The sequence below is a fragment of the Tachypleus tridentatus genome, unplaced genomic scaffold, assembly GCF_004210375.1.
Source record: "Tachypleus tridentatus isolate NWPU-2018 unplaced genomic scaffold, ASM421037v1 Hic_cluster_2, whole genome shotgun sequence".
NCBI lineage: Eukaryota > Metazoa > Arthropoda > Merostomata > Xiphosura > Limulidae > Tachypleus > Tachypleus tridentatus.
The window spans coordinates 15250270-15273836 of NW_027467782.1; the positions used below are offsets into that span (position 1 = coordinate 15250270).

Here is a 23567-nt window from a genome sequence, read left to right on the forward strand (position 1 = left end):
ACAAAGAACAAGAGACACTCATGTTAATGTAACACTTGTTACAAAGAACAAGAGACACTCATGTTAATGTAACACTTGTTACAAAGAACAAGAGACACTCATGTTAATGTAACACTTGTTTAGAAAAGAACAAGAGACACTCATGTTAATGTAACACTTGTTACAAAGAACAAGAGACACTCATGTTAATATAACACTTGTTACAAAGAACAAGAGACACTCATGTTAATGTAACACTTGTTACAAAGAACAAGAGACACTCATGTTAATGTAACACTTGTTACAAAGAACAAGAGACACTCATGTTAATGTAACACTTGTTACAAAGAACAAGAGACACTCATGTTAATGTAACACTTGTTACAAAGAACAAGAGACACTCATGTTAATATAACACTTGTTACAAAGAACAAGAGACACTCATGTTAATGTAACACTTGTTACAAAGAACAAGAGACACTCATGTTAATGTAACACTTGTTACAAAGAACAAGAGACACTCATGTTAATGTAACACTTGTTACAAAGAACAAGAGACACTCATGTTAATGTAACACTTGTTACAAAGAACAAGAGACACTCATGTTAATGTAACACTTGTTACAAAGAACAAGAGACACTCATGTTAATGTAACACTTGTTACAAAGAACAAGAGACACTCATGTTAATGTAACACTTGTTACAAAGAACAAGAGAACTCATGTTAATGTAACACTTGTTACAAAGAACAAGAGACACTCATGTTAATGTAACACTTGTTACAAAGAACAAGAGACACTCATGTTAATATAACACTTGTTACAAAGAACAAGAGACACTCATGTTAATGTAACACTTGTTACAAAGAACAAGAGACACTCATGTTAATGTAACACTTGTTACAAAGAACAAGAGACAATCATGTTAATGTAACACTTGTTACAAAGAACAAGAGACAATCATGTTAATGTAACACTTGTTACAAAGAACAAGAGACACTCATGTTAATGTAACACTTGTTACAAAGAACAAGAGACACTCATGTTAATGTAACACTTGTTACAAAGAACAAGAGACACTCATGTTAATGTAACACTTGTTACAAAGAACAAGAAACAATCATGTTAATGTAACACTTGTTACAAAGAACAAGAAAACATGTTAATGTAACACTTGTTACAAAGAACAAGAGACACTCATGTTAATGTAACACTTGTTACAAAGAACAAGAGACACTCATGTTAATGTAACACTTGTTACAAAGAACAAGAGACACTCATGTTAATGTAACACTTGTTACAAAGAACAAGAGACACTCATGTTAATGTAACACTTGTTACAAAGAACAAGAGACACTCATGTTAAATCACTTGTTAATATAACACTTGTTACAAAGAACTTGTTAAAGAACACTCATGTTAATGTAACACTTGTTACAAAGAACAAGAGACACTCATGTTAATAACACTTGTTAACACTCATGTTAATGTAACAGAACAAGAACAAGACAATCATGTTAATATAACACTTGTTACAAAGAACAAAGAGACACTCATGTTAATATAACACTTGTTACAAAGAACAAGAGACACTCATGTTAATGTAACACTTGTTACAAAGAACAAGAGACACTCATGTTAATGTAACACTTGTTACAAAGAACAAGAAACAATCATGTTAATGTAACACTTGTTACAAAGAACAAGAGACACTCATGTTAATATAACACTTGTTACAAAGAACAAGAGACACTCATGTTAATGTAACACTTGTTACAAAGAACAAGAGACACTCATGTTAATGTAACACTTGTTACAAAGTTATGTTAATGTAAACTTGTTACAAAGAACAATCATGTTAATGTAACACTTGTTACAAAGAACAAGAGACACTCATGTTAATGTAACACTTGTTACAAAAACAAGAGACACTCATGTTAATGTAACACTTGTTACAAAGAACAAGAGACAATCATGTAAAATGTGAACACTTGTTACAAAGTACAAGAGACACTCGTGTGGGTGGTGAACACTTGTTAAAGTCCTACACTGCTAAAAGGGAACAAGCACAATCATGTTAATGTAACACTTGTTACAAAGAACAAGAAACAATCATGTTAATGTAACACTTGTTACAAAGAACAAAGAGACACTCATGTTAATATAACACTTGTTACAAAGAAACAAGACACTCATGTTAATGTAACACTTGTTACAAAGAACAAAAAACACTCATGTTAATGTAACACTTGTTACAAAAAAAGAGAACTCATGTTAATATAACACTTGTTACAAGTTACAAAAAAGAGACACTCATGTTAATATAACACTTGTTACAAAGAACAAGGCATTCATGTTAATGTAACACTTGTTACAAAGAACAAGAGACAATCATGTTAATATAACACGTTACAAAAAACAAGAAACACTCACGTTAAAATAACACTTGTTACAAAGAACTAGAGACACTCATGTTAATGTAACACTTGTTACAAAGAAAAGAAACAATCATGTCAATGTAACACTTGTTAGAAGGAACAAGAGAACTCGTGTAAATATAACACTTGTTAGAAAGAACAAGAGACATTCGTGTTAATGTAACACTAGTTACAAAGAACAAAAGACACTAATGTTAATGTAACACTTATTATAAAGAACGAGGGAAGTCGTGTTTATGTAACATTTGTTACAAAGAACAAGAGACAGTCATGTTAATGTGTCACTTGTCACAGAATGAACAAGAGAATTCTTGTTAATATAACACTTATTCCTTGTTTGTTACAGTCCAATCGTTGGAGTTCTCCTGTTACATATTATAATTTATCTTGGAGAAGTCTCTGATTTATTATGTTATATGTGTTACACATTATGATTTCAAAAATATCCTGGACATTTTAATTTAGAACTTAAATAAATATTAATATGTATCAAATTTATGATACTTGCCAACAAGACATACACACAATTTTCTTTGTTTACACAAATATACATTTATATACAAAAAAACAATACAATTTAAAATAATGATGATTACAAATAGTGAATACAAATAATTATTTGTATACGAAAATTTTACAAACTCAGAAACAATATTCAGTCTTCTATGTGGTCTGGAACTGAATATTTTATTGACAGCCTTACTCTGCTTTATATGTAAATATCAAATACATATAAATATATACACAGGTATAGATAATACATACCCTTTGTTTTATGGTTTTAAACTTTTGATTATCAGACAAGTCACTGCAGTCTCTTTGAGTAAATGCTGTACTTTTCTCATGTGAAGAAATAGAACCTATGATAGACACTTGAACTTCCTGAAAATAACAACAAACAAAACAGCCATAATTGTCGTTAGGTCATCTGTAAAGAAACTTAATATATTACCTAAAATGAAAAGAGAAAAAGTGCAAATTTCAATGTAAAAAAGAGACTGTTGGAAATAATAGCCAGTTATGAAGTTGTATAAACTATCTTGAGTCACACTTACAATTAAGATTTAATTAATCAATCAGTATAAATAGTTATTTACAACTTTCAACTGATTAGATCTGATTTCCATACAGTACTTAATAATAAGATCTTTATCAGAGTCTAATTTAGGCTAATGCAGTGAGTTATGTGGAATCTTTAATAATATACTATGTGCAAGTGGAGCTGCATTGGTATCAGAAAAATTGGATACAGAAACTTAATAATAGAAAATTCTATGAGATATTTATATAATGAAGTAGTACAGAATCTCTTAGTAACTGAGTTCATGAAAGAAAAAGACTGGGTTCAAAATACCTACAAACAAACAATCCTTATTAATTCACTAACACAAACATTGCGTGTGTATACTTGCCCAAGGAACAATAAACAGTCTCTTCTACAAAAATAAGTATCATCATTTTATTGAGCTTAAACTATCTACCAGACTGTTTAAACTCAATATTTCTCACTTTACAGGCAACATCAGATTCATCAAGAGGCCCATTACACCATGAGCAGAATAGGTGTAAGCTCAATACAATGGTAAGGAGAAAGATAACTTAAACAACATCAAATTACATACACACACACACAGAACAAATTATAAATTCAAAAACATACTATGTCAAATACTGATTGAGGTGTTTAAGACTGTTAAGGGAAATTATAAACGTAACAGTTGTCTTTAACTAAGACAACTTTATTTTTCTAACAGGGTAGTTGACCTCTCAAAAGTACTACCTTCAGATGTAGTATATGCAGTTAATCTGAGGAAGTTAAAGGGAAAACGCATTACATATCTGAATAATAAGGGATGGCTTTGAGTGTTTTGTTGTTGTTTTAGGGTTTAGTACAGTGGATAGGACAGTCTCAATATACCAGCGTGTTCCTTGTTGTTTTTAAATAACATGTATTTATTTGTACACACAATATTTTTCTCTCTCCCCTACTTCAGGCTTAATAAATAATAGGAAAATGTGTAAAAACTATGCTTTTAGAATGTGCTAGATAAGATTTGTTCAAATATATCAAATCCTAATTTTTACATGGCTTTTGTAAATACCTGAACTTTTTATGATTTTTGTAACATTTTATCATAAGAAGTGATGTGCACCTGCTACAGTTTCTTAGATATTCAAATATGATCTTAAATCCTAATTTTAACAAATATCATCAAGTGTGTTCTAAAAACGTATGTTTTAGATATTTTTCTGTTATCTAATAAAAGATATAACAAATTAAAAAGACAACTTTTTTTTGTCCACCTCCTGCACATGGGCAAAATTTATACTAACCTAAGCAGCAGAAATGAGGTCTAACTTTCTTCACTAACACATCATATCCAACATCACACCCTCTATAGTGGCAGTGGATCACCACTTGGCTGCTGTGGTGTCTCTTATTATTTATTCTTATTATTATGCATTACATTAATGTAACAATGAACATCATATTAAGTTCGCAAATCTTATTTGGTATGCTGGCTACTTCCCAGAATATTGTATCTTTGAGGTCCCGTGATATATGTATAATTTCAGACAGTCCCACAAACAGAAGTTAACTAATGTCAAGCCCATTGAATGAGTTGGCAACTCACAAGTGAAATGTGAAATTATTCTGCCTTCAACAGGTTCCTGCAAGATATGTTCCAACTAGTTACCAATAGGTGAAGAATCACCATTCTGCATGAAAACAATAATTTCCACCACATTCTGTCGATGAAACTAACATTAGTTAGTTTCCAACCAGATAATACAGTTGGCTGTGTTGACAATTTCAAAATGAGTGAAATGTGCTACATCAGTCAACACCACATTGGCAGGAAAATGTTCAACAACTCCCAGTCTTTTATATAATTAACAATGGTTAAATTCATTTTTTTTTAAATCTTTAAACATAATGCAGCGTTTCAGGAAACATTTCAAAGTTGACTGAAGAGCTCATTGAACAGTTGAAGTTGCCAAATCCTGACACAGGGTAACAAAACATCCATTGCTACATCCATATGTACTTGAGCTGACTTCTTCAGACCTCAGCAACAGCGTCAGCTAACTAGGTGTTGATGAGCTCCATATGGTTTATAACAAATCCAACCTATCTCCTTGTATTTCTTTTGTAATTATACAACAACAACACTGGAATAAAGCCCTCTGCAGATGTTATGCAATCTGCAATTCTCTCAGTACTGCTCTAATGTTATAGCCTATTGTGTAATTACACTTTACTAGCTCACCTATCCGCAAACTTGTCAATTTCATGTTAGTTAAATAAATAAATAAATAAAAGAGCCATTTATACCAATCAGAAATAAATCAAAGTGGCCTTCCTTTCACATGATACTCATTACAACCCTGTACAATTTCAGCTTCCTATACCATGATGTTTGTGGGAAATAATGTGTTGCGCTGTGGCCCTTTCTTTGTAATCACCTTGTACTCCAGTGAATGACTTTTACATCCATACTTAGTTTGGATAACTCATAAAAACTTATGGCATTTTATGTATCGAGCTGCTGCTGTCTGTTTCATTAAAACAAAAGTAAAAGTAAATCTTAGTTCAAACAAACATGTCACTAAACTGTATCAAGATTAAAATGTATTTTAACTAATTTCCAGTAAAAGCTAAATGAAAGTATGAATTTATATTGTACAAAGCAGTGGTTCTCAACCTTTTTTGACTTGCGGCACACTAGGACAAGCTGAAAATTTTCACGGCACACCTAGAAAGCCTTAACGATTTTTTTTAGGTACACGTCATACGGCAAGAGTTAAAAGCCTTAGAACGAAAGTCACGGCCAAAGCAAGCGATAATAATGTCATTGTGCATCACGTTTAAATACATGTAAAACAGAAGTGCGAACTTAAAAAGCCTTAGAACGAAAATCACGGCCAAAGCAAGCGATAATATTATCAATGTGCAGATGACATTAATATCGCTTGCTTTGGCCGTGATTTTCGTTCTAAGGCTTGTTAACGATTTTGTGGTATAGCAGAAAATTTAACACTTTTTAATTTTACACATTTTCAATGTGACGCTTGTGCCTGCTTCCGAGAGCAAATCAAATTGAAGCGAGGCTCTAACGTAGACAAACAAGTTCGCATTTGATCATCGACTGTAAGAAGCCTCTCTCTCTTTCTGGCTTTAATTTCAGTCAATGCTGAAAATCCAATTTCGCAAAGCCACGAAGATGCAAATGAACTGATTGCAGGATATGAATTTTTAATGGAGATCCAAAACTCATCCAAGTTCTTTTCGGGAAACAATGACTGACAAAATTTCTCGTTTCGTAAATCAATGAGCTGTTCTTCCTCCTCATTTGTAAGATTTGTTGTCTCGTTGATTCCGAATGGATAGGTCACCCAGTTATATTCATCGACAGCAAGTGACGGGAAGTAATGTTTTAGTGCGGACTGTAGGTCGCTTAATGTGTTCAAAATTTGAGGGACATTCGTTAATGGAAGGAAAACAATCAAGGACTCCTTTCGAGATCTTATTCTTCCACAGCGTCAACTTTTCATCGAAGGCCTTCAGTTTGGATGTTGCAGTAATAATATTTTCAGATGGTCCTTGGAGACTTTACTTCAGAGAATTTAATTTGTCAAACAAGTCGGAGAGAAATTGAACCTTCAGCCACAAGTTCTCATCATGAAAAGAAAATTCAAAACCTGCTTCCTCAACTTCCAAAAAAAGAAATTACTTCAATTTTAGTTGGACAAGACGCTTTAACACCTGTCCTTTCGAAAGCAACCGAACTTCAGTGTGATACAGTAGCTTTTTGTAGTCTGAATTTATTGCCTCACAGAGAAGAGAGAAAAGTCGAGATTGAAGTGGCCGAGACTTGATGAAATTTACCACTTGAATAACTTGATTCATAACAGACTGCAAATCTTTCGGCAAAAATTTGGTGGCGAGCACCTCTCTGTGAATCATGCAGTGAACAATTCTAATGTTTGGATTTTGTTGGCGCACCAGTGACGAATCCCTCTTTTTTTCCTTGTATTGAAGGACACCCATCGGTGAAAACGCTGACACAGTTATTCCAGTGTAATTTTAAGAGCAAAATGTTTTCATTCACCAACTCGAAAATGTCTTGGCCTTTACTTTTTAAACCTTTGCAAAATAACTTTTCGTTTACGATTTTTCCATCTTTAATGGATCGAACAAAAGTCAGAACTTGAGCTTTTCCACTAACGTCAGAAGATTCATCAACTTCAAGAGACCATAGCAAAGACAATTCATCTTCAGGCGCTTCCAAGTGTTCGCAAACTTGATCCTTCAAATCCGACGATAAGTCTACAATTCTGAGCAAAATTGTGTCATTGGACAGTGGAACTTACTTAACCTTTTTGGCGGCATCCGTTCCAAGCATAATTTCAACAATGATTGCTAACGCTGGCACAATGACTGATTCGGCCTCCGTATGCACTTTCTTGCGTTTTGCCAACAATTAAACAACCTTATAACTTGCAATCAATCCTTTTTCGGGCAGCTTCATGTATTTCACAAGCTTCCTTGATTGCTCATGTTGTTGAGCCGCGAAATTCTCGAAGTAATCTTTTGGTTTATCTTTCACAGCTGAATGTTTTGCTTCCAAGTGTCTCTTCAGTTTGCTAGGAACAAGCGCCTCGTTCGATAAAGTTACATTGCAGAGTAGGCAGAATGGTAATTGAGAATGTTCCGATTCCAAAGCAATAAAACCGTATTCGATGTATTCGTTTTTGTACTTTCGTTTGATTCCTTGCTTTTGATTCAACACATTCTCCTTTGCAGCACCAGACTTACTTAAATTTTTTTCCATGGATAAATGATAAGCTAATTCATACACGATAAGCACGAAGTTCTGCAGTTGATATAAAACTGTAGCTTACCGCAGAATGAGAACGTGTTCCAGAAAGCAATTTGATTGTTTGATGTATCATTTATTACGTACGAAGCGCTTTTTGCGCCACAGTTAAACTAACAATCGAACTGTTGCAGTCGTGAATGAAATTTAAGTATAAATTTCTCAGTGCTCGAGTTCAATGAAAACCATCGAATGTTTTGGATGGTTTCAGAGTGTCTCTATAGTAGCTTTTATTAACTGATGTGTTCAACTTGCTTGTAAAATCCCAAGAAAGTTGAATGTGTTTCAAAAACACTGCGGTACACCTGCCAATCTCTCACGGTACACAGGTTGAGAATCACTGGTACAAAGAGATAAATTATATACTGATAATGAACTGAAGTATTTGCACTGGTGAAAAATAAAATTCTAGAATCATGCCATGTCAGGACTTTGGACCACCTTGGGCTTCACCGTCGCAAGTTCCACTCTCAACTGGTGTACTTGTTGACTTATCTGTTCAATTTTCTGATCTTTTTCTTTCCGCTCCTCGCTAGTACAGCGGTATGTCTCCGGATTTATAACGCTAAAATCAGCGGTTCGATTCCACGCGGTGGGCTGAGCAGATAACCCTTTGTGGCTTTGCTATACGAAAAGCGCACACACACACACTTTTTCTTTCAAAAGCATCTCGTAATGATAATGAGATGTACTCTCTCCTCCGACTACTGCAGCCTAAAAGTTAAACAATGGAAAAATTTATAGTACATATTGTACTTAATTCTAGCCCAAACATCTGAGCTTGATATGAGCCAAGAGTAAAATTAAAATATTTTAGAAACTTGAAGGATATAACCGTGGATAACAGTCTTTATATTTTCAGCCTCAGGTAGGGTTTTTTGCTCCTGTTAAAGTACCAAATGTATTAATTAAATTTCATTATATATAAATAAGTTATGTATCAGTTGGAATTTAAATCATCAACATAATCATCTGACAAAAATTTGACTATTAAAATAAAGACAGAATATGATATGGAAAGTGGTCTGGGAAATATTACTAGGCCTAAACAAAAATTACGTTTTATAAAAATTCACTATTCATTCATACCGTTAGTTAAAGGGAAAAAAAATGTATTGATGAAACATACTGGCCTACTTTTTTCAAATTAATATAAATCAAACATAATTATGTGAATCACACATACTTACATTACAATTTTCAATGCTTTTTGCTTTAGCCGCATCTTTAGCTGCTTCCTGATAGCATAAGCCATCTTAAGCCTAATGTCTGAAACAAAGTAAACTTAAAACTCAATAAATCACTAAATTAAAAACACACAAGTTTTATAAAAGTTTTGGTTTTTCAAAACCGTTAAAATGTGGGTAAAGCTTTAGATATTACCAACAGTTTTCTGGAAATTATGCTATTATTGATAAATAAGAGTGAGTACTTACGTTTATATCCTGCTCTCAAAAACGGTTATAAACGTTCTATTTTGCTAAGCAACCGAATAACAATATCTCAGAATAGAACGATGCTATAAGTATTGTAACCAATCAAATTTAGCTAGGAACTAGCGACACTTTACAAAAACGAAAAGGAAAATGAATATGCTTTCCAAAATTAACAAATGCTTAAGTAATCCACTTTTTAACACATTTTTCATAATTTTTGCAACCACTTTATTTTTTATTAATTTTACTAAAATTAATTCAAATGAGAGGTAGTTACGTTACATGCAGTAAAACCTAAATGACAAGTTTGTTGTTTTTAGCGTTCGTTTTTTAGCGTCCACAGACATTCCGCTGAGCCACTGGGTAGCAAATGACAAGCAATTAGAAAAATGAATCAATAATGGAATGTTTCATCATTTAATAATAAAAATTAATTATGATTAAAGAGTTTTAACTACTTACGCCTAAAGTTCAGTGATGAATTGGTACCCAGTTTATGTTTTGATTTGCTGCTTTCTTGTTTTCTTAAAAATACAGGCAATCAGTGATGCGTATGTGTTTTCTTACAGTAAAGTCACATCGGGCCATCTGCTGAGTCCATCGAGGAGAATCGAACCCATTATTTTAGCTTTGTAAATCCGTAGACTTACCGCTGTACCAGTGGGAGACATTGGTGATGCTGATAAAATGATAAAAAATGAACTCCCTAAACCTCATGTTCTATGCCTATAGGGGCGGTTTGTTTGTTTTTGAATTTCGCGCAAAGCTACTCAAGGGCTATCTGCGCTAGTCGTCCCTAATTTAACAGTGTAAGACTAGAGGGAAGGCAGCTAATCATCACCATCCACCGCCAACTTTTGAGCTACTCTTTCACCAACGAATAGTGGGATTAAACGTAATATTATAACGCCCCCACGGCTGAAAAGGCGAGTATGTTTGGTGCGACGGGGACACGAACCCACGACCCTTAGATTACGAGTCGCATGCCTTAACCCACCTGGCCGTGCCGGGCCCTATAGAGGCGGATTATATGTTGTTTGCTTGATTTAAATTATATTTTGTAGACCGTATTACTCATCATTGATTTAGGTGTTTGAATAACATTATTTCGTAGACAAACAGGTTGTTTTAAATGTTTCACTTGTAAATTTTTTCACGAAACGCGAAATTCAGTGAAGCTAGAAAAAATTGATGAAAAAGTCTACTTTATTCTTACAACATACCAGTTTCTATCATTAACGTTTCAGTACTAAACGTTTAGTCATACTTCACAATCGGTTAATCCTATTTTATTTTATTTGTCCACACCCTCTACACCTTCTTACATACAATAATAATAAAAGGTGTGATTTTAACTTGATATAAGTTAAGTACAAAGCTACACAATGGGCTATCTGCGCACTGCGCACCACGGGTTTCTAGCGTTGTAAGTCCGCAGACATTCTACTGTACCACCGGGAGGGCTTAAATGTGCTTGCTAGCTAATTCCGTAATTTCCGAAATACCCATTGATTTCAATACACCCCTTCTAAACGTCGGCATTTGTACATTAGAAAAAAACAACAACTTTTTTTTTCTTGTCTAAAAATAATTTTCCACGTATTTTTCTTAAAATAATTTGAACATTTCGTATTTGGTCAAAGAATTATTGATGTTGATTAAATAACAATATGCATTAATATATTATAGGTGTTTTGGTCGTGTTGTGCGTGACATGAAGGGTCAGATACTATTTCTTCTTCCATAACACTGTGCAATCTGCATTATTTTTGTTTATAAAATATGTAAACATCCCACGCTGATTTTCAGTAAATCAAATAAATTGATAATTAAGTAATCAATATATGTGTTACTATCAAGATAAGGATTATTTTTCTTTGCTTGTTGATAAGCGCAAAGCTGCACAATTGGCAATCTGTTTTGTGCTCAACACGGACGTCGCAATCCGTGTTTTCACGTTGCAAATCCACTGACTCACCATGCTCTCCGCCGGGTGGCTTTCTTCATATTAAAGGCACACAGTTATTTTTTTAATACCAAAGAAACACATCAACATAATTATACCAAATCCAGGTATTCACTGAGAAACACATTGACGTAAATACTGTAACTATACCAAATCCAGGTATTTACTAAGAAACACATTGACATCTATACTATAATCATACCATATCCAGGTATTAACTGAGAAACACATCGACATATATACTATAATCATACCAAATCCATCCACATATTTACTATAATCGTACCAAATCCAGGTATTCACTGAGAAACACATTGACGTAAATACTGTAACTATACCAAATCCAGGTATTTACTAAGAAACACATTGACATCTATACTATAATCATACCATATCCAGGTATTAACTGAGAAACACATCGACATATATACTATAATCATACCAAATCCATCCACATATTTACTATAATCGTACCAAATCCAGGTATTCACTGAGAAACACATTGACGTAAATACTGTAACTATACCAAATCCAGGTATTCACTGAGAAACACATCGACATACATACCATAATCATACCAAATCTATTGACATATTTACTATAATCATACCATATCCAGGTATTAACTGAGAAACACATCGACATATATACTATAATCATACCAAATCCTGGTATTAACATACCAAAAAAATATCAATATCAATACTATAATCATACCAAATCCAGGTATTCACGAAGAAACTCATCGACATAAATACTTTAGTCATACCAAATCCAGGTATTCACTGAGAAACACATCGACATATATACTATGATCATACCAAATCCAGGTATTGACGAAGAAACACATCGACATAAATACTATTAAGCTAATCACTAAGACACAGTTTCATCAATTCATTCTCACTGATATATGAATAAGTATGTAATTATATACTTATGTTATAGCGAAAAATATATAGTTATATATCAGCTTGTTTTCCATCACATTTATTTTAGTAGACAATATAACAAGAATCCAACTGGTTTTCCAAACACACGTTATCAGACTAGACAACAAATATCTCACCATTTTCTTCAATATATGTAACTTATTATACAACTCAATATGAAACACTTTTTACAAAGGTTTCTTTACTGGATCTTCAGTGTGAATTTTATATGTGAATAATAACAGCATTTCGATGACAAACACTGAACCCCGAAGCCACAGTTCACGATGTTTTTCGCTAACTTGGTAAAAATTCTTTTATTCAGAACAGTTAACGATATGATGATCAAATATTATTATAATCCTATATTAAAACATTTGTTTTATTTTGACAAATTACTTTTATGTTAGTTCAAAAACAAAATACTGTATACAGTGTATACTGCAGTGAAGATTTGAGAGTGTGTGTATATTTTCTTCTAACAGCTACATCGAGCTATCTGCTGAGCCCACCGAGGTGAATCTAACCCCTGGTTTTAGCATTGTAAATCCGTAGACGTACCGATGTACAAGCGGGAAGCTGTTTTGGTAAACATAGTGTTTTAATAAAATATCTTTAGGTCTTCTTGGTAATGGTGTGAAGCACATAGGTGTGTGATAGAGATACCTATATGTTTGTTTGTCATTCAATTTCGGGGAAAGCTACGATATGGCTGCAAGCGCTTGCTAATTTTGAAATAATATACTTAAGGAAACAAAGTTATTCAATACTATTTGTCTGAATGTTTGAGCCCATCTTAAAACCGTGTAAGGGATTGACCGTTATATTAAAATCCCTAACTTGACCACTATTTTTCTTCTTGCTAGAAACCCATAATACACTACTAGTAAAGTTTGTTTGTTTCTTTTTCAATTTCAAGCAAAGCTACACGAGGACTATATGCGCTAGCCATCCCTACTTTAGCAGTGTGAGAACAGAGAGATGGCAACTAGTTATGACCGCCCAAGGCAAACATTTGGTCTACTCTATTCCTTTGTAATAGATGGATTGGCCGTCACTTTATAACACTATCACTGAAAGAGCGACCATGTTTGGTGTGGCGGGGTTCGATCCCCTGAACTACAGGTCAGGAGTCGAGAGTCCTACCAGTAAAGAAAAATTTGTATAAAATTATTATTACTTTCATTATAACATAATGTTAAACAAACTATTGATTTATACCTCACTGTCTACTAGAATTACCAAGTAGACATTTTAAGATATATTTGAAATTTCAATGATATCTTAATATGAAAATAGTGGCGCCAAGTAACATTCAGTCGCGTAACTTAAGAAAATTATGTTTGTTTGTTTGTTTGTTTCTGAATTTCGCACAAAGCTACACGAGGGCTATCTGTACTAGCCGTCCCTAAATTAGCAGTGTAAGACTAGAGGAAAGGAAGCTAGTCATCATCATCCACACTCACCTCTTGGGCTACTTTTTACCAACTAATAGTGGGACTGACCGTCACATTATAACGCCCCCACGGTTGAAAAGGCGAACATGTTTGTTGCGACGGGGATACGAACCCGCAACCCTCAGACCAAGACCAACCAACCCTCACATGATCTCATACTGTGATATGAAGTATAGGTTCAAATCCTGTATCGAACTCGTTCCAAAAACATAAATTTGTGTTACCATCGTAACTGAAGCAAGTTTTGAATAGATTGATATCTGAAAAATAAAGAACTAAGGAAGAACATTATCCGTTTAGTTATAAAATATCATTGTGGCCTCTTTACTGACGTTTTTAATTGGCTCACAACACTACACATAACAACATATTCATCATCCACTAAAGATAAAAACTCGTGTATATTACAGATTCTGGTAATGGGGTGTGTTGGTTCAGTCGGACGTAAGCCTATTTTCCTTTCAAAATGAAAAGAACACGTAAACTTTCTTATAAAACTGTGATAAATCCTAACAGCTTCTTTCTAGTTAATTAATATACTGGTAATCCCAATTAAGAAATTAACTGTCTCAACCTATATACAAACATGTTACTGTATGTACGGTGAAGGTGTAGAGAAGGTTCATGAGACTCTGTGTATAATCTCTGGACTGGGGAAGAACTAAAGTCCTGGTGCAGAGCTGAAGTCCCTGATAATGAACGGGGCACAGCATTTTCAATGTCGAGGTCCTGGCAGAGTCATAGACCAGAGACCCAAAGTCTAGATTCGATCGAATAAGAGCATGATGTATCTTTAGCATAGAACATCTATCTGCTCCCCAAATGGTGGAAGAGAGGTTGCAGAGGATGTTCAGTGCTGTTATACATTTCACTCGTAGCCTTGATGTGTAGTATAAAGGTCAGCTTACGGTCAAAGATGAGCCCCAAAAACTTTGTCATAGGGACCACGGGAAGCACAACTTCACCAACACGGAGTTTAGGATCGAGGTGAATACCTCACTAGCGGCAAAAGTGCATGCAAATGGTTTGAAAGAGAGAGAAAAATTAAAACCGTTTGATGTGATTCACTTTAGTTAACGATCGAGGGAAATCTGTAGCTGCCACTCAATAAACCTCATGTTTGACAACTGGCATGAGATGTGAAACTCGTTGACACAGAGCCCATTTGCATAAGTAAAAGGGGGTTGTTCAGTGGTGGCATTAATCTTTATATTGAAAATTGTGACACTCAAAAAACAGCCCTAAGGGACTCCAAGTTCCTGTAGAAAAGAACGCGAAAGTGTCGAACCAACACGACTTTGAATCGCCTACCCATAATTTTTTTTAATAAAAATGGGCAAATTGCCACATAATACATATAAGTAGAAGTCTCGCAAAATGCTATGCCTCCACGTAGTATCATAAGCCTTCACAAGGTCTAAGAATATTGATACAAGATGTTTTCATTTGAAAAAGATTTCTCTGATCGACGCTTGTGAAGCGATGTCGTCAGAAACCACGCTGAGTGGGCGAGAGGAAGTTGTTTTTATTAGAGGAATCAAACAAGTTGAACATTATCCAGTCTCTCTATGGTCTTACAGAGACAGTTCGTTAGAGCAATTAGATGGTAATTTGAAGGGATCTTGGGATTTTTCCTGATTTTAGAGAAAGGTCGACAATAGCCTGGCACCATGCAACAGGAAAAGGCATTGTGGTCCTTGCCACCGTAACGAGCACGCGTCAAGGACATGATGTCTTTAAGTGACCATACTGCTGACATTGGAAACATCTGAAAGAATTCGGAATATATGGTCATACCTTGCAATTTAGATAACCTACCTTGATGGTGGCAGGAGGACGTAGTGATGCAAATGTCAAAATTAGAACACTGGTCGGCATCATAATTCCATCTTTGCGAGTAAAGATATGCCTCACTGCATAAACACCATGGGTGGAGAAATCAGTGAGGATCTCTGACTCGGGGATGTTCTTTAAATTCCTTTTAACAATAACTCCTCGTGACGAATTCAAAATAGCATGGGGAGTAACTTCAATGGGTATATTCTCAATCGCCTTCGAATGCAAGAAGAGTTCGCCATCTTTAGGAGTGGATGTTTCCAACAATATGTTACCAGAGTGAAGCTTTTTTACTGACTTACGAGAGCCAGCAAGTTTTTTCTAGTCTCTTCTGAATAAACTGAGAGACATTTGCCCTAAAGATTTGTCTGAAAGAGAATGTAATATATGAAAATGAGGTACAGCTGTTACAGAGCTTGAATATTGCTGCTCAGAATCTTCAAGACGTGGTTCTTTAACTATGGACTGTTTCTTTTACCATTTTATTTAAATTTTTATTTGTGGGATTCATAATAAAGAAAGAATATTTTGGTGCCTACTGGCCCCACCCACCATGGAGTCCTACAAGGGGACGCCTTATAGTGCCAAACAAAACTATGTAATAATGCCAGGGTTTCGTGAGCACTATACCCAAACAGCAGTATCAGATACAATGTCCACAACACTTTTTGAGAACATCCAATACTGATACCTGGTTGACCCTAGCCCAAGTAAACTATCCAATTGACCCTGCAGGGCCAACCCTATTACATTATTACATACTACAGAATCACTTATACTCACGTGACCTGTAAGGATTCAAATTGTCACCATATTGAGTGTTAGTAAAGATTTCTACAAGATAGTATATTTTGGAGGTTTCTCTACCTCAAAATGACATAAGGAAAATTGTCGTTTTCATACGTAAATCTCGGATTATGGGATATCGCACCAAATAGGGTTTGATTTAGTAGTACTATATATAAGATCATGTCCGCCTTTGTGATATTAAAACATCATTCCTACCTGCTCTGGCAACCAGGAAGTTTAATAAAAACACGGTCACATATAATGTGAATGAATATCGTGTTTTAAATTGTTTACTGGGTTTGCTTCTATTTTTCTTGTCTTAGTTCTTTTTTATATTTTTATAAAACATTTCATCACGCTACCCTACAGCTTATTGAAATTGCTAATAAAATAATTATAGAACACTACAGTAACAGAAAAACAAATCATGTACTTGTTGTATGACTTACTTTGAGCCTGGATCCCACTAACTAGTATAATTCGTATATGAGGTGTTGTTGATGTAAGATCTCACAGTCAAGATATGTTAGCGTTACTTTTTTTGATTCGGTGTTTCTGTAATATGTTTATTATAAAATATTTAAATAATATTGCTAGCATAAAAAGGAGAGATGTGGGTATTTTTTATAATAGCCAAGTGTACTCTAACGGTCAATTAAAAACTAAATAATAATATAACAAAACCTCAATTCTTTTCTTTGCAACTGATCCAGATAGAGACTTCTAGAATTCAGGCATATCTGTAATTTTAAAGTACTAACTCGATGATAGGCAGGCAATCAGCAGCATCCGATGTCACAAATACTTTATTCAGCTTTGACTCCATTCATTGTGTTGACTGTCATTCCTATAACACACACAAAGAGCATTCGCCACTATTGCACTTATATTCCTGGATTATTAATTGAATTACCCAATTTTTATGTGTCGTAAACCGTCCATGACTGTGAAAAGTGTGCGAACTTTACGAAACTGGACAATGATTATAGAAAACAATAGAAAGAGTAGATTACGTTTCGACTAATTAGAATACTACAAACCCTGGATATTCACACATCCGTAAGTGATGACAGGATAAACCTCTGTCGATCCTGACAAGGCCTATATCTGCTCACAGTTACCGACCAACGTGTACACAAGGTTAGTTTTGAAACTAAAAGTCACTAATTGTGTAACTCCACACACAACGACTAACTTACTTCCTACACTGCTGTGAACAACTGAATTTATTGCGAAACTGACAAAGTACCAGTCGCTAATAGTTTTAGATATGTCGTATCGAACGATGTCTGCAGCATGACATACCTTAGGTGCACCGTTTAAGTCTTCTGAAACTGACTACTAGTATGTAAAGCCGATTCAGCTCAAGAACTGGACTGACGATGAATGGAAGTCGTGTTCATATAGTTAGACAACCAGAACCTAATGTTTAGCTAGTGTTGGAGATTCCCATACTATTGTATTCTGTAACCGAAAAGCCACAATGTTCTTGTGAACGTTGTAGTACTTTTTAAAGAATTTGATTACAGGTGTACAGACACTTCTGTTGTACACTGGTCAAACACTAACTGAAACACATGATAGATGGTGCTTCAAGTTTTTAAATATAAGAATATGAGTTAATAACGTTGAAGTTTATTAATTTTGCTCAAAAATAAACATACATCTTTTTTCAACATCTTACATCTTTCTATAACTGAACAGATCACTTAGGACTCTTTTCAACATTTACATCTTTCTATAACTGAACAGATCACTTAGGACTCTGAATCCACTTCTAACTATATGATAAAACACAAAAACTTCTTCAGTATAACTCCTATTTATCCGTAATTGGATAATAAAGTTACAACTTCTTCAACATACCATACATTTTCATATAACTACACAATAGATAAAAAATTTGTTTAAAACATAAAGTAGGTTTATTCTTTAGTTATTAAAATTAACTCATACACTTATTTTATATACAATTAGCATAAAACATCTACGGACTTTCTAGGACTCTTCATGATTCACAGAGGACCCAATTTATTACTTAAACTCCTTCATTACATCAAATTACTTTTATATCTGTAGATACAGTACATAAGAAAACAAAACCGTTTGGACAGCCATTTGTGTTATCTGTGCATGTAAGTCAAGTTTGGTTTCGCTGGCTTCTGAGTGGGTGTATAAGCACAGTTTCTAACATGGCGCACTCAGGATCCGGGAAGGAGGACAAATAAAAAAATACATGCCAGATTTACGTAGAGTGACCCTCGAAACTTACTCTTAAATCTATTCAGTTCGTGTTATTACCCTCTCATTCCCTCGAGTACTAATAAATGTTTGGTAACTAGACGTTATCACATAAAAAAATGTAATAGTTGGAAACAGTTAAAAACTTCAGTTTGTAACTAAGATGACAAAACAATGAAATTTTACATATTTTGTTTCTCTTTTGTTTGTAGTAAGTAAAAATCTACTCAATGGCTAAATGTGCTGTGCCCACCACACATATCGAAAACCGGATTTTTTGCGTTGTAATGTTTCAGATGGCCCTACATGGCCAAGCGTGTTAAGGCGTTCGACTCGTAATCCGAGAGTCACGGGTTCGAATCCCGGTCGCACCAAACATGCTCGCCCTTTCAGCCGTGGGGCGTTATAATGTGACGGTCAATCCCACTATTCGTTGGTAAAAGAGTAGCCCAAGAGTTGGCGGTGGGTAGTGATGACTAGCTGACTTCCTGCCAGTCTTACACCCAGATCAGAATTAAAGATATGCTCAGTAACAGATATAGTTAATCAAATAAGCTCTTCAAACTTTCTTATTTAAATGTAATGTTTCAGATTTACCGCTGAGCCACTTGAAGGGTATAAAGTATATTAGTTGTGGTAAGCCAAGCATGCCTTGAACATGTTGCCGAAACTGAAGTTTGGAAACCTTTTCTTGGTTAAAAAAAATAACCTGATGTAGATCTGTAGTTTCTGACACTATGTAACAGGTTTTTAAGGTTTTACCTTCAACCAGTCAAGAAAGAATGCCAAATCACGTGACAGAAGCATTCTTCTTGTTCCAATATGGCCAACACAAGTAGTAAAACATTTTGTGAGAACATTTTGCATGAGTATGCTAGAAGATTTATAAAACGCCAAAATCTGTGTCTTAATAATGAAATATTCTTAACAAACAAGTCAGCTTTATTTTACAACAAAAATAAATCAAACTTTAGCCAGCAGGTTTAACTGATTTTTCGTGTAAGACGGATGTTAAAGAAGACTATACTAATAAGATTCATAATGTTAATTAGGCAAGGCAGGTGATTGATCACTTAATATGTTATTGTGAATTAAAACCTTTATTAAACTATAATATAGATTTTATAGGTAGACCCACTGAACGCGGTGGTAGAATTGTTGTATATACAAGCTCTGACCTAAAGTATAAATCTAATATCAATTGTATTATTATCACTTACCACATTCAGTTATGTCGATTTACTATAGAATAATTTCATACAATTTATATTTATTATCCATGTTCTGATAAGTATAAGGATTTTGTCGTCGCTTTGGAATCACTTGTTGATAAATCAATTATGAAAACTAGATTCTGTTTAGTTGATTAAAATATGATTTTTTGTTTCAGTTCACTGGGTTAGTAGGGGCTGCTGTATCAACACTTGATATTGCTTTTACAAATTGTTGAGATGTTTCAGATAATTATGTGTTAGTACTATCATTTTCTCTATAATTAATTTCATCAACGTTTATTATAAGACAATAAAATACTTGTTGACGGTAAAGGTGAAAACTATTAATTTTTCTTCTGAGTTACGCTAATTATAAGTGGAGAACCAATAGTTGATTTAGATTTTTCCCTTTTTGTAGAGCATCATTGTAAACTTCGTAATATGTTTTCTATTTGTTGAAACTATTAAATTGAATGGTGGCAATTATTCTCTTTGGATGAACCTAACTTTATTACCTATGGTTAGAAGTAACCAAAGACTGTCATCCCTTTGAAACATGCAGGTAATCTTTAGAGATACAATTAATAGTTAGAACTAAAGATGCTGAAAAAGCACCTATTATCTCCACATTACCGTGTTTATTTACAAGTGTTTTTTGTTATTTATGGTTCCTCACATGTAGAAAAACACGGTAATGTGGATATAATACGTATTTATAACACAGGTTCTTGTGTTACTGATCCTGTTGTTCATATTTTAATGATTATTTTACCAGGCAGAGTGTTACTCCTACTAAGCAAATTTAAGGAATACGGACCTTTAGCTATTTATCAGGCCTATGTTCACCACTTCATTTGTATTACAAGAGATATTATAAGACTTAACATTGAAATATATTTGTTAACCTCTTCTAAGAATAGATCATATTGGTTTCATTTTAGAACACCATAGGTTATTGAAGGTTCAGCGACTGCGTGAATTTACTGCAAAGTAGAAAATATAACGACTTATCTGAACTGATTATGAAATTTATAAATATGGATATTGCAAGAATGTGTAATATGCAACGTGTAAAATTATCTTATAAAAATAACAGTTTAACTACTCAGTCTCTGTCTGTTTGTTGTTTAACACATAACTAGGGAATGGGCTATTTGTTCTATGACCGCCAAAGTTGTTGAAACCCACACTTTAGTGATACCTTCCGCTGAGCCAGTAGGAAGCACATTTGTCATTAAAGCTACATTTTTACATTTCCTGGTACATATTGAAGAATTGAAGGTGAAATAAACATATGACAAACCGTAAAAACTTGTGTTACAAACAAAACTTCACTGTGTATAAAACTTTTGGAAGTTTTTTTTTTTTTTAGGTTCTAGAAGAATTAAGAACAAAGACGCTCAAGCGATTATTAATGTTAATAATAAGGACAGGTTATGTAAGTCTGTACTCTGTTAGACTTAGACTATTAGTATAATATTAATGTTAATAATAAGGACAGGTTATGTAAGTCTGTACTCTGTTAGACTTAGACTATTAGTATAATATTAATGTTAATAATCAGGACAGGTTATGTAAGTCTACTCTGTTAGACTTACACTATTAGTATAATATTGATGTTAATAATAAGGACAGGTTATGTAAGTCTGTACTCTGTTAGACTTACACTATTAGTATAATATTGATGTTAATAATAAGGACAGGTTATGTAAGTCTGTACTCTTGTAGACTTACATTATTATTATAATAGTAAATAACCTCACAGTTGTGTTTTGTAATATTTAATGTATCAGTTTGCAGCCTTACCATCTCCTTATATAAATAAATTTAAAACGTTTTAAGTTGTTTTGACTTAATTAATCGTTTTGTACTGTACCCATGTTGAAAACATATGGACGAGTGTACGGAGATACCGTGCTTTGATTTGTTTGTTTTGAATTTCGTGAAAAGCTACACGAGGATTATCTGCGCTAGGTATTCTTAATTTAGCATTGTAAGACCAGAGGGTTTTACAACTAGGCATCACCACCTACCGCTAACTCTCTGGCTTCTCTTTTACTAATAGGATTGCTTGTTACATTATAATGTCTCACGGCTGAGAGGGCGAGAATGTTTGGTGTGACAGGGATTCGAACCTACGATCCTCTCATTACGTGTAAAGTGCCTTAATTACTAGGCCATACTGGGCCTACCCTCTTTTGATTTGCCTACTTTCATTTTGGAGTTACAACTGTGCAGTTTGACGATGTGAAAGGCAATAATGAGCTAGTAAAGTTTTAGATACAAAAAAATCAATAGATGCATTAAATGTGTAGTATATAATTTTATTTAGGTAACTCAAGAAACTGTTATGACCTGTAATCAAATTTCTGCGGTACGTGTGAAGTCCCAGACGTTTGTACATTCGGTAGAAGTGATAGCTAATGTTCACTGCCGAGGTCATGGTCGGAGTTACGGCAGAGCTTGGTCTGTCCACTACCGTTCACAAATCAACAGGTGTGAGGAGGAGGGCTCTACATATATGTGAGCGAGTTTATCCTGCTAAATTCTTTCACATCTAACTTCAGGTTATTCGATGTGTTTACTTGCCCAACGGTGTAAGGTGCTCTACATCTATTTATAACAAAAGGAAACCGATATGGCTGTACTAAGTGTCGACTATCCTATTTATAACTTAATTCATCTTGTGTTAGATGTGTTTAGTTGATTTAATTTACATTGTGCTCACTTTGTCGTGTGTCACTTTCCAATACCTGAAAAAAATATGTTCGTACATCACTCACAAGTGTTTAGTATTTCTACATCAACATAATTAATACCTGGTAAGTGGCAATACATTCTCTGGTAAACAAATGCTTACCACAATGTATGTTTGATCTAACTCACCAGTTTACGAACAAAAGAAACGATTACTGCTCCAATCCTCGAACAAAGAATAGAAGTGCTGACCCCACAGTTCAAATATCAGTGGAGAACACTTTTCTTTCACAAACAAAACTGATGCTAATGTCAGTGGCTATGAACATTTTTCCTATCACAGCGAGTGAAATCTTTGTCGCCACTGTATCTGTACAGGAAAAGATTAAAAACGAGAAAAGAGACATAAATAATAAAATAGCCATTAAGCTACACTGATAAGTTAAATACATATATGACACCTTAAAACTTCCCTTGCATAATGAAGCTTGTGGCTGTTACAAAGTTACTATAGGAAGGTAAACTAAATACACATTCATATGTGATTAAATGCTTTAGTTTTAAGTTAACACTCGTTTGAAATGCTTGCTTGTTACACGTAACATGTAGTTGAAAACATCAAAACTCTGGTAACAATAATGATTTATGATTTTCATAAAACAAAGGATTTTCAACAAATTTTACTCAGACGTTCCTGAAC

At 34.1% G+C, this 23567-nt stretch overlaps 1 long non-coding RNA gene across 1 annotated transcript; it reads left to right on the forward strand.

Annotated features, from left to right (window-relative positions):
- Positions 1-3639: 3639 nt before the first annotated feature.
- On the forward strand, positions 3640-21377 carry LOC143242556 (uncharacterized). Its single transcript, XR_013022909.1, has 3 exons — positions 3640-3999; positions 13119-13220; positions 21112-21377. It is a non-coding gene; the product is annotated as an uncharacterized LOC143242556 (long non-coding RNA).
- Positions 21378-23567: the final 2190 nt, after the last annotated feature.